Source organism: Lissotriton helveticus, chromosome 4_1 (genome assembly GCF_964261635.1).
Source record: "Lissotriton helveticus chromosome 4_1, aLisHel1.1, whole genome shotgun sequence".
Classification (NCBI taxonomy): Eukaryota; Metazoa; Chordata; class Amphibia; order Caudata; family Salamandridae; genus Lissotriton; species Lissotriton helveticus.
The window spans coordinates 841,672,223-841,684,020 of NC_136063.1; positions in this window are offsets into that span (position 1 = coordinate 841,672,223).

Below are 11,798 nucleotides of genomic sequence, written 5' to 3' on the forward strand. Positions count from 1 at the left end.
CGTCACACCATGTTTGTAAAAAACTGCCCAAACTGCAACAGAGATCGCAGTGGGGAGAGAAACAGTTTAATACCTCGTCGGTTTACTCCAGGAAAAAGCAGGAGTAAAAAGGAAGGGTTGCGATTAACTTATACAGGCTAGTTCCACTTATAATGTAGATCACCAGCACTCGGCTGACGTCCGGACTGTTATACAAAGATTTGCGAGTCTAAATGGCATATACGCTAAGAGCATGCTATGTTTGACCATTGTCTCCACTCTAGCCCTCAAGCATGGGGGGAAACATGGCCAAATGAGCATAGCCCAGCGGGAATCTTCTCACTTCCTTCCTGAGGGTACGGGATGGTGTAAAGAAAAAACCAAGGCATAAAGCAAACTATAACGGAAAGGATATTAGGTACGGGAGCTGGGTGGGTCAAACATCTAATAAGTGTCCAACGTAGTCTCAATAACTTGCCAAGAAATTCTCTGAAGGGATTCAGTCCGTACGAATTATTATTCGGAACTAGGATGATTATCTCTGACCTTGACAGTCAGACTTCAGTGGTGAAAGAAAAAAGCTTTGATATCAAAGACCGTTTGGCTATTTTGCAGGACTTAAACAAAACAAGAAAAGATCTGAGCAACATAAAGTTGAAACAACAGCCAACAACCACTGAAGAACCACCACCTGTCCCAGCAAGACCTGTCTGGATTCCTAAAGTCGGGGATCTAGTCAGGGAGAAGATCGCGGTAAAGAAGGAATTTGGGCCTTCTTACAGAAAAGCAGTTCCTGTCTTGTCTGTCAACGGGACAAGATCAGTTGTACTACCGACACTTGCTGGTAAAAAGGAGAACCGAGTTGTATCCATCGACATGGTAAAACCACAACATGTGGCCGATAACAAACAGTAGGCCAAGTGGACTCCCAATAAGTAGCAGAACACCAAGGTTTGCTACCAGTACAGAGGTCCTAACGAAGAGGCTCATCACATTCGAAACGCCTACAGAAGAACAACAAGGACTATGCAACAATGCAATAGAACTCAGACCTCTGAAAACCCAAATAAAAACATTTAGCAGAGACACACCAATCTATAATGAAGTACCAAGTGAAAATGCAAGAAACAGTAATCCTGAAGCAATTGGAACAATTGACAGAACAGCATCTGGCTACTTCATAAACTTCGATGATTCCTCTGAAGGCTTCAGTGAATCAAAGACACAGCCATCATCAAAAACCTTTAAAGATAAAGCCAAAGAACTTTTGAAACAACTGAAAGAAACATATCTGATTTCTCCATGGATTGAATTTTGGGTGGGTTTTGGTGCATTTATCCTCATACTTTGGCTCATCATGATACTAACATTGGGACGCTTTATTGAGGGAAAATATGCAAAAATGGACACAGCAAGTCAGAAAATCAACTTGATCCTCAAACCACACACATCTTCACACGTCGAGAAAAGAGAACTCTCTTCAGCCAACTTCACAGCCAATCCGATACCTGGTGGGGTAGCCTGGGACAACACTGACTATGAAATTTATGGTCCGGTCGAGATCCTGAAATATCCACACCAAATTAAGATCTCCTTGAGTGACTTTGTAAAACCAAACTCATTTGCTGATGATTGGGACTTCAAAAGCATTAATAATATGATGTCTGATTTAGTAATGTCTGCTAAATTTACCAAACATGATTATTTGCAGGGTTCTACCAATTATGATAGTATGTACTGTTATAACCACTATGGTAACCATTTTTTACATAGATCTGCACAACCTAGAAATGTTTTAAACTATAATCAATGGGAACATTGTGCAACACCTCCAAAAGGGAGCTCAAGAACCGTTTACGACAAATATTCATATTTTTCAGGTTTTAACACAAGTAATGCTGAAGCATTTTATTTTAAATTATCAAATAAGACAGGGACCAAGACCATGATAACCAACACAAAATTGTTATATTCAGACTCATTCTTTGAAAAAATGAATACCTTTGGATTTGATTATTGGGACGAAAATGTTGAATTGAAAAGTGTTTGGGGTACAAAAGATTGGCAAGTACAGGGTATAGAAGCTTTGTTTAGAGCCTGCATGATCCCAGAACAAATGATATTTTTAAATGACACTGTTCAACAGACCACCTGTCTTGGCTTAGCCAAAATCAAAGATTTAAATAAACCGTCTATTCCAAAGCCAACAATGTTTAGCAATAACTCTGATACAGATGAAGAGATAGAGGTAAACCATATATTAAACCAAAACAGAACACATCCTGATTGGAAACAGTGGTTGATCTGGCCCACAGATACTAATAACTGTCAAGACAGATTCCTGAACAAAACACAGGGGTTCAAAATGACCAGGCCAGACCCTAGATATCCTCAAAGACATCACCCAGGGATAATAACCACCTACAGTGTGGGCAAATTATGCCTTCAATGGCTACAAACTTCCACACTGGCAGAAATTAAGCAACACCTAACTTTACTTACTGATGGTGCTGACTTGCGTGATTTCACTTTGGGACCACGCAAACAGCGTCAAAAGCGTTTCATAGCAGCCTCTGTATATGCAGCATACAATGAGGCCTGGAAGGTTACTCAAATTGAAACAGCAGAGAGAATACGGGAAATTGACCGTATTAATTTGGAAAAATCACTTTCTGTAGTGGACAATGGGTTAATGACTCTGTCCTCCAGAATTTTTTCTTTGGACAGCATTGTGTCTTCAGCAATCGATATATTATCGCAAGACTTACTGTTATTACAACACGGTCAGTCACAATTGCGTTCTATTGTACAGCTTGGCTGGACGTTACAAAATCTGCGTTCAGGCTATGTGCCTTGGCGTCTAATCAACACAACGTCATTATTCCAAATCTTTAACCTTACTGATAGACAAATCAGTATGGCACAAAAGGGTGCTGATTATACAATCTTGAGCATTGAAAAACTCGAAAGATTACCAGTGACAATGTCAGAACGACCTGTCAGTGAATGGATTATACATGGGATAATAAATATTCCAATCTCAACCTTCAGGTTTCAATACTGCCAAAAATATATACAGGCTGGCATGTACGAGAAATTGGGAAAGGGGTACCTTAAAACAACATGGAACCTGCCCTATTCACATGCATGTGTCAGTAATAAAGGACAGAAAGTGTTTCTTAGTGGCAACAATTGTGCGATGTCACTAAGTGGCACACTTCTGTGTAACGGAATTAGTTTGCATGGAGCCTGTGAAGGGAATTCATACAACCTTTCATGTCACCAGCAAGGCGCACCTGCAACAGAAATAGAACCATTCTTTCAAAGACTCTATAATGGGAGTTACATTCTAATTGTAGACCGCAGATGTTGTAGTCTTATGCCCGGGACTCCTTATCTAGTAACTACCACTGCGAAGGTCAAGTGCTGTGGACGCTCGTTGTTCCCCAGCTCCTTCCCAGACAGGGAGGCAAGGGCATGGCCCGATTTGAAAATTACTTCTATTCGAATAGATACTTTAAGCAGAATGAAAACAGTGCTTCTTCAGACGCCTACCAGGCTCTCGTCATCAAAAGAAACGTATGATCTACAAGTCGCAAGGACGACTGCAGAGATACATACATTATTATCAACTAATTCCCCCGTACATTTCGCGGAAATCCTGAATGAAATCTTAAATATTTCTGATACCAATGGGGTCTCAAAGGTATTTAAGACAGTATTTTCAATGGCATTAACACCATTCAAAGCCATACTGGGTATTTTTCCAGATTTCGTCCATTCGATTTTTGGCGGACTTCCCCTGATCCTGGGACTAATTGCAGGAATCCTATTCTTAGTCCTTATTTTTCGTTATGGCAACCCATGTCACAGACAAAACTCTGGCGACAAGAGAAGAAACAATCCTAGCCATTGGATACCGGGACCGGATATCAAAAATCCTGGGACTCTCCCGGCTTAGAGACCTGAACATGACTTGGTTTCTATCATTTCGACCAATGTGGCAAAGATGTGTTTTACCTGTATTGAGGTGTCTGCTATGCGGAGAAGAATGCGTGTTAGACACATGTCTGACGCTACAATCGGATGCGCCGATGGATGCAGAAACATTGTTGAGCCCGATCAAGGTTCATGCTTTGTGCTGCCCTCAAAGGCTACCAATCCTGATGACGGCATTCGTGGAAGCTTCACCACTACGATTGATGGGTAGTGAAGTTCAAGATGAAAGCAGCATCGAACAGGTACGACCTTCTGTCAGCAATGCGAATCAGAATGTCAATGGAGACAATCATGCACAAGAATGCATGATTACACCTATTTCCGAGTTAGTAGAACTTTCCCAGGAAGCTGTTGACAGTTTTTTCGAAAGCCTAAATGATATGATGTTCTCACCCGAACATAAATAGAGACTTTTGAGCAAGCTCGCACACGGCGTTCCCTGAATTCGGCCTTCAACTTTAAATAATAAAGTCACATGAACTATTTTTCACTCCGGTTCACGGACAGCAACTCTTTCAGAAGCCCCAATTCATGTTTTCGGTTTTTCGGGACACTTATCTTCTGCTTAAAGTAAGAAACTATTCCTAAAGAACTAAGATTTCTATTTTTAGATACTTTATAGACTTTAGCTGCCCGCTGGTATGTTCACTAATATTTTATTCTGTGATGGAATGGTCTCGAAACTTTTTTCTGTATTTAAGAAACCGTTTCATGTGTAATTCTCATATACCAAATAAGCAATAATGTATACAAATGCGTGATTACTTTAGCATTATTCCGTAGCTTGAGTGCATACAATATATATGTCTGCAAATTTTCCGTATATTTGAAGAATTTCAAAATGCATTTATGTATTTTGGGGTGGTAAGGTATAGACACTACTCTATAGTATGTTGTACTATGTTATACTATGCCTAGATTAGTAAATATGTCCATAGTTAGCGTGGAGTGGGTGTCATGTATTCCTATAGGTTCTGAATCGATCCCCCTATTCCTGACCCTATTCTAGTTAAACAAACCAACAAGTTAACTAGCAGTCAGCCCATGAGGCAGAAAACCCCCATGATGCAGATACCGTTATCTGACGCAGTCACACTACGGCACAGGAACGTGTTATCTGATTAGGTCATAACGCTTGCGATCTAATTAGACAAGCGATATTCCTCCAGCCCCTGATAAGGCATACGGAGTTCTCATAACAAATCAAACCTATGACAACCTGGGCAAAACCCTGCGGCCATTGTTTTGATTTCACCGAGAACTTCAGTAAAAGAATGTGCTAACGAGCAAGTCGTATGACATCCTTATTGACGTATCTATGTCCATCCTTACGTCAATCTCGGCACCTTAAAGGTATAAATATTACCGATCTTGCCCTATGCAAACACACGCGTGGTGACGAGACGGAGCAGCCATACTTGCCGAAGCCAAGAGCAGAGCAGACCCCGCTGGCAGCAGCCCCGCCTTCCTGACGCGCTGAGAGACGCGCTGCTTTCTCCTGCCGAGAATCCAGCACCGGCGTTTCTGGGTAGCCCTCGCAGGCAGCCTGGAATATCGAGACCAGAGAGAGAGATACCATTCCTCATTCATCCTAAACTTCCAGGTACAGAACTGAATAACCCCTCACAGAGAATTCTTTAGTTATTCACTTGGCAAAAACAAACTTAACTTAAACTGTAACTTTCTATTCCCGCCCACGTATTAGGCTTAGGTCAGGTACACGGGGTAGCCGTATCTAGAAACACCAGTTGAGTACGTTTAGTCAAACGTATATGTAATATATTTTATTCATTTTAAAACATCTTATGGCTTAGAAACCATATCAATGTTTTTACAGTATTATTTTATACTATTGCTTTTAATGTATGCACTTTACTTAGCTATAAGTATTGCAATAATATCGATCCATTTCTCTTGTATGAGAAAAGAGACTGATCAATAAATAACACCTTTTTATTGAACACGCCCGTCTCTTCCTTTTCTCTACATTCTGATGAGACTAAGAATGCACGTACTGACTGAGTAAAATAAATTGCCTTTTGTTCACACAACTCTCGAGATTTACTCTTGATTAGGGGAGAGCAAAGTTGTCATGTTCTATGGTTGTCAGAAACTAAATCCCTTCTTGTCTAATCAGGGAAGTTAAGTCCTCCTTGAACATTCGAGAAAGTTTCTAGTGAACTCTGAGCTAAGCTGGCAAACCCAAAACTTTAAGTCTAGTATCGACAGTAGTAGACCTAGTTAACGTCTGGCCTAGGCCTTTACTGCTGTAGGTATTATTCCAATGCGCAGAGCCTATTGGGATGATAGGAACTACACTACAGTTTGGAGTTTGCGTAGTAGGGCTTTGTTGATTCCGGCATAGAGTGCGTTGCTGTAGTTGAGACGGCTGGTGATGAGCGCATGTGTGACGGTCTTTCTGCAGTCCGGGGGGATCCACTTGAAAGTTTTGCGTAGGATACGGAGGCCGTTGAAGCTGGTGGAGGAGATGGCGTTGATTTGACGGTTCACGGAGAGGGAGGAGTCGAGGATTATGCCGAGGTTGCGAGCGTGATCCGTCGGGGTGGGAGGGTCCAAGGGCGGGACGCCACCAGGTGTCGTTCCAAGCGGATGGGCGGGGCCCGAAGATGAGCACCTCTGTCTTTTCAGAGTTGAGTTTGAGGCAGCTGTCTTTCATCCATCTGGCCACGTTTGTCATTACTTCCTGGAAGCTAAGTCTGGTGTATTCAGGGTTGCTGGTGAGGGATAGATTGAGCTGGGTGTCGTCCGCGTAGGACACGATGCTGAGTCAGCGCCAAGAAACCGCTGGGTGTATGAGCGCTTTAGAAAACCTTTTAAACTCAAACTCAAACTCAAACTCCCTGCTGTCTGACGATGGCAGCGGTGGGGGTCATGTATATGTTGAACAGCGTAGGGCTCAGAGAAGATCCTTGGGGGACTCCACAAACAATGTCAGTGGGTTTGGAGAGGAAGGGGGGGGGGAATGGCCCTCTGAGTTCTGTCGGAGAGGAAGGATCGGATCCAGTTGAGGGCGTCGCCCTCAATTCCCGCATCACGGAGCCTGGTCGTTAGTGTGCGGTGTGAGACGGTGTTGAATGCAGCTGAGAGGTCAATGAGGATGAGAGCTGCGGTGTGTCCCTAGTAGAGAAGATTACAGATGTCATCGGTGGCGGCGATCAGTGCAGTCTCTGTGCTGTGGTTGCACCGGAACCCGGATTGGGAGGGGTCCAGGATGCAGTTATCTTCTATGAACGTGGTCAACTGGGTGTTTACGAGCCTTTCTGTGACTTTGGCCGCGAAAGTGAGGAGGGAGATAGGTCGGTAGTTCTTGAGGTCAGCCGGGACGGCCAATGGTTTTTTGAGGAGGGGCTTCACTTCTGCGTGTTTCCAGTCCCCTGGGCAAGTGCCCGATGCCAGGGAGGAGCTGATGGTACGTGCTAGTTCAGGAGCGATGGCCGCGGAGGCTCTGTGGAAGATGTGCGGGGGCAGAGGTCCGTTGGGGCTCCTGAGTGAGTTTTCTTCATGATGGTGGTGATGAGTTCAACAGATGCTGGGGTCCAAGTGGTGATAGTAGGTTTGGTGGTGGTGGTGGTGGTGGTAGTGGGTGTGCAGGTCATGATAGGCTCATTGAAATTTTCGTAGAGAGTCATGATCTTCTGGTGGAAGAAGGTGCTTAGCTTGTTGCAGAGATCTTGGGAGTGTGTGATGTCCGAGGCTTCGCATGAGGGCTTGGTCAGCTGTTTGATAACGTTGAATAGTTTGCTAGAGTTGGCAGCGGTGAGATTTTCATGCAGCAGGTAGGAATCAATTGCACTAATCTGGCGTGATCAAAACATAGTGATGACAGGCATAAAACAACAGGACTAACCCTGTAGCCAACACTCCACAGAGTGTCCGCTGCACATCCATGTCCTGCACCCCCTTATGTAGGTTTGGGGAATGTGGTGCAGAAGCTGGAGCGCTGACAGCGCTTCCAGGCGAGTGACCGGAAGTAGAGTGTAAGCCTTACCGACTTAGGGTAGCTCTCTCTGGATCTGCACTGACTGGCTCAGAAAGCAAAGAACTGATGTCAGTACTCTGGGGTAGCACCTATAAAGACACAGCGTACCTCACCTCAGGCGCAGACGATGCAGACAATGGCATGTGGAGCTGAACGACACCTCCTACTGGCGCGCAAGGGTACTGCTAGTGAAACTTTTCCAGTGCTAGTCTAACGCCAGGGGATAATTCTAAGGTAAGGAATCTAGAGCTAGAAGTCTATATCAGATTAGCAGTGTTTTGTTTTTACCTATATACATATATATAAATACATATATATATCCTCCTGCTACTGGAAGTGCCAAAGCGTTGGAACTCAACCTTTTATATGTTGCAACATCTGTTTGATCACAAACAGATCAATGACTATGTCATTCAATGAAGAGGGGATGCAGTTGGGAAAGCTATGACCATGGATGTGGACAAATCGGGCCAAGTCAAGCCTGACACAGATGCAACTCCCTTTTGAGGTTTTCACATGGGAAGTTAGCAAGGAGGACAGTACGATATCCCATTGCTGCATCTCCTACAGGACCAGGTAAAGAAGGTGTCTGAAAGGTTCGCCCGCGCAGATGTGAATGAAACCACAGAAGTGCATGCCTTGGTTGAGACCTTAATCCTTCACCTGGCTTCTAACACAAGGCTGTAACATGACATCAAGTTCAAAGAGTAAATCTGTGCCACACTATTTGACCCATGGTACAAAAAAATTCTGCCCACTTTCATTCCTTTTTCTGAACAGATGTTTTAAAAATACAAGAGGTGGATTGTAGAGCAAGCTAGAGACTTGGAAGAAGAACAGCTGGAACTTTGATTCCCACCCCGCAGTTCTGGGGTGCAGTTTTCACATTACTGAGAGGGCAGTCTTGTCTCACAGCAGCCAACACCACCATCAACTATAATACGGGCAACAACAGCAACAAAAGGACCGGACCCAACCTCTGCATTGTATTGGTTTCAATTGGCAGGGTTCAGGTGCAGTGCAGATGTGATGGCAAAACAGGTTAAGCAAGTGGCAGCACTAATGACCATAACAGGATGTTCAAGGAGTGTCTGGTTCTTCCAAAAGAGGTCTATGTGGATCAAAATCCATTTATGTATTTGTATGGGAAGATGCATCAATAGCCAGAGCTCAGCAGGCTGGCAATAAAGTATCTGGGTTGTCATGTAGCCAGTGTGTCTGCTGAACGTGTCTTTGGTGCAGTTGTTACAGTGAGAGGGACCAGTATCTTGCCGCAAAACATGGAGAGATTGACTATAGTTGAAATTAACCAACATTTTATACCACACAATTACACCGTTCCTAAAGCAGCAGCACAGGAGGATGAGGGCGATTGGTCCGAAATGTAATCAAATGCGTTAGCTGACCAACTGCTGGGTGAGCCACCGGAGTTTGAGTACGGACTCTATTCCCCGGACTAAGTATGCTAGTGTCCCTATAGAACTTTTTTATTATTTCTCATTTAATTTAGTTCTATATTCCCAACCAAAAAAAGTAGCAAGCGGAACATTATTATTCTTGTGATAGATTTAGGCTGCCCCAACTTTTTGATTATCCACATATATTGCCAGATTGCAGTTTGACCGGTGTGCATTCAACAAGCCACCACAATTCTTTCACGACATTGGAGATGATACCTGCCTCCATTGCATGTTATATTGCCTAATTTTTTTTTTTATCACTTAGCACTAGAAGCTCTGCCCAGAAGATCATTTATTATTTACAAGACTGCTTGCCATTACCAAATTCAAATGTTTTGCCTGCATCAAAGGTGATTGAATACCTAATACCTAAACTACCCATGCTTGGATTGGAAGAGGTAACTTCAATTATTGCAACAGTGAGTGACTGATTGCGTGAGTTATGATGATTGATGATTCAAGTGGTAGCAGACAGTGAGTGAGATTGTTATACTGTAATATGGGAACTTGCCTGAGATTATTGATTTGCAATACTTGGGGCCTAAATGATGGGTGGTAATGTTTTCCCTGGAGGTGTTTGGCCTCCACAAATTTAATTAGTGAAAATTAATTAACCTGTATGGTCCACTCCTATGATCCTTCATTTTCTTTCATCATCTAGGATGGCTGCCTCAGACAATCCTTTGATTGTCAAGAATGCCAAATTCCAATCTTCTGTAAAGGGGAGATAGGGTACCCGCCACCGTGCTTGGATTGGAACAGGTAATCATTGCACCAAAAAGTCATCCAAATATCGAGTGACTGTGAGTGATGATTGATGCAGAGGCTGACAGGGAGGGTGTGTTGAATTGTAATACGGGACATTTCTTGAGATTATTATTGATTTACAATGTTTGGGGCCTGAGTGATGGGCAAACACTTTTTCCCTGGGGGTGATGATCGGCCCTTTAACACTTAGCCAGAGTTAAGTGCAAGGGACCTCTCCTTTTTTCTGGTTCTTTAGAGGCCAGAAAAGTCACTTAATTAATAGCAAACAAAAACCTATGCAAAATACTGCAATTCTGTTTCTCTGAGTGTTCTTCCATAGCAGTGCACTACAAGTATATTTTGCTTGGGTCATGGTGATGACTAGTCTGGTATGGAGTTACTCGGAGTCAGGACGCACTCAGAAGGATAATGGAAGAACTCAGGGTGAGAGCTGCAGGACTACCTCATCAACAGCTATAAGCAGGACGTTATCGACTTCTGTTCAAAGGTAAACCAAGAGTCTGAGGTCTAGTACTCAGCTATTTGGAATAGAGAGTGCTGCGTTTGTGAAGTGCGGGTGTGCAGGGGGTGGGGGTTGGGTTGGGTGTATGTGTGTGTGTGTGTATGTGTATATTTTAGACTTGTGACAAAAGTGAATCTTTGAGTCCCCTTCTTGAGTTGTTTGCTTTGCCTCAAAGTCTTGTTGATATACTCCTCATGAAGCTTACCTTCTTTCTGTTCTTCCCCTTGACTCTAAAATACAATTTCTCTTTTGCAATAAGCTTCTTCTAGTCTTCTACATGAACAAAAGATGAAAGCTGAGCTCAACAACACTCCTGCTTCTTACCTACCGGACCAGTCCAGACAGGCACCAAATAGTGGACATTCCCGAGGAGAATGCAGATGCACCACCTAATTGTGGAATACAATATCATTGTTCTTTTAACAATTATGTTCGGAGAACTGGGTCATTGGGTTCACTCCCTAACCAAGAAGACAGAATGATTTTAGATGTCTGATAACTTGGGTCTCGGGGCAGAAGGACTGTATGCAATACATTTATCTGAACTCTGTCATACTCATTCCTTTGTTACCTTCCAAAACAGATTGATGACAAATGATGTGCTGCTGGTTTTTGCCCAGATGAATGCTGTCCTTGTGTAGTACTTGTTTTTGTCAAACCTTTCACCCAATCCCCCTTCCCATCTATTTATCAAACCCCTTACCCTCTTTTGCCGGGTTGTATGATTTGTTGAGGTGTGGCTTAATTTACACCATCAATAGATCAAACACTTGTTGGGACGGATGTGGTGAAAGCAACACCAACGTGCTGAAGGATCTTCTAAGCAATATTCCACACTGGCACCATTTACCCGCTGGCATGAAAAGTGATAAATATTTTAGATCTAGAATGAAGAACATCAGTTGATGGCATCATCATTCAGGCCTTGTGTTGCGTAACTGTAAATACCTAACCTAAGCGTATCCACTCCAGACATTGACTCCATTTTGTATAACTCGAGGATTTTATCAATGCTACTTGCTCCTCATTAGCCAAAAATGACTAGTATTGCTATTTTTGTATTTTATCACCATCAGGAATTCTCGTTGTG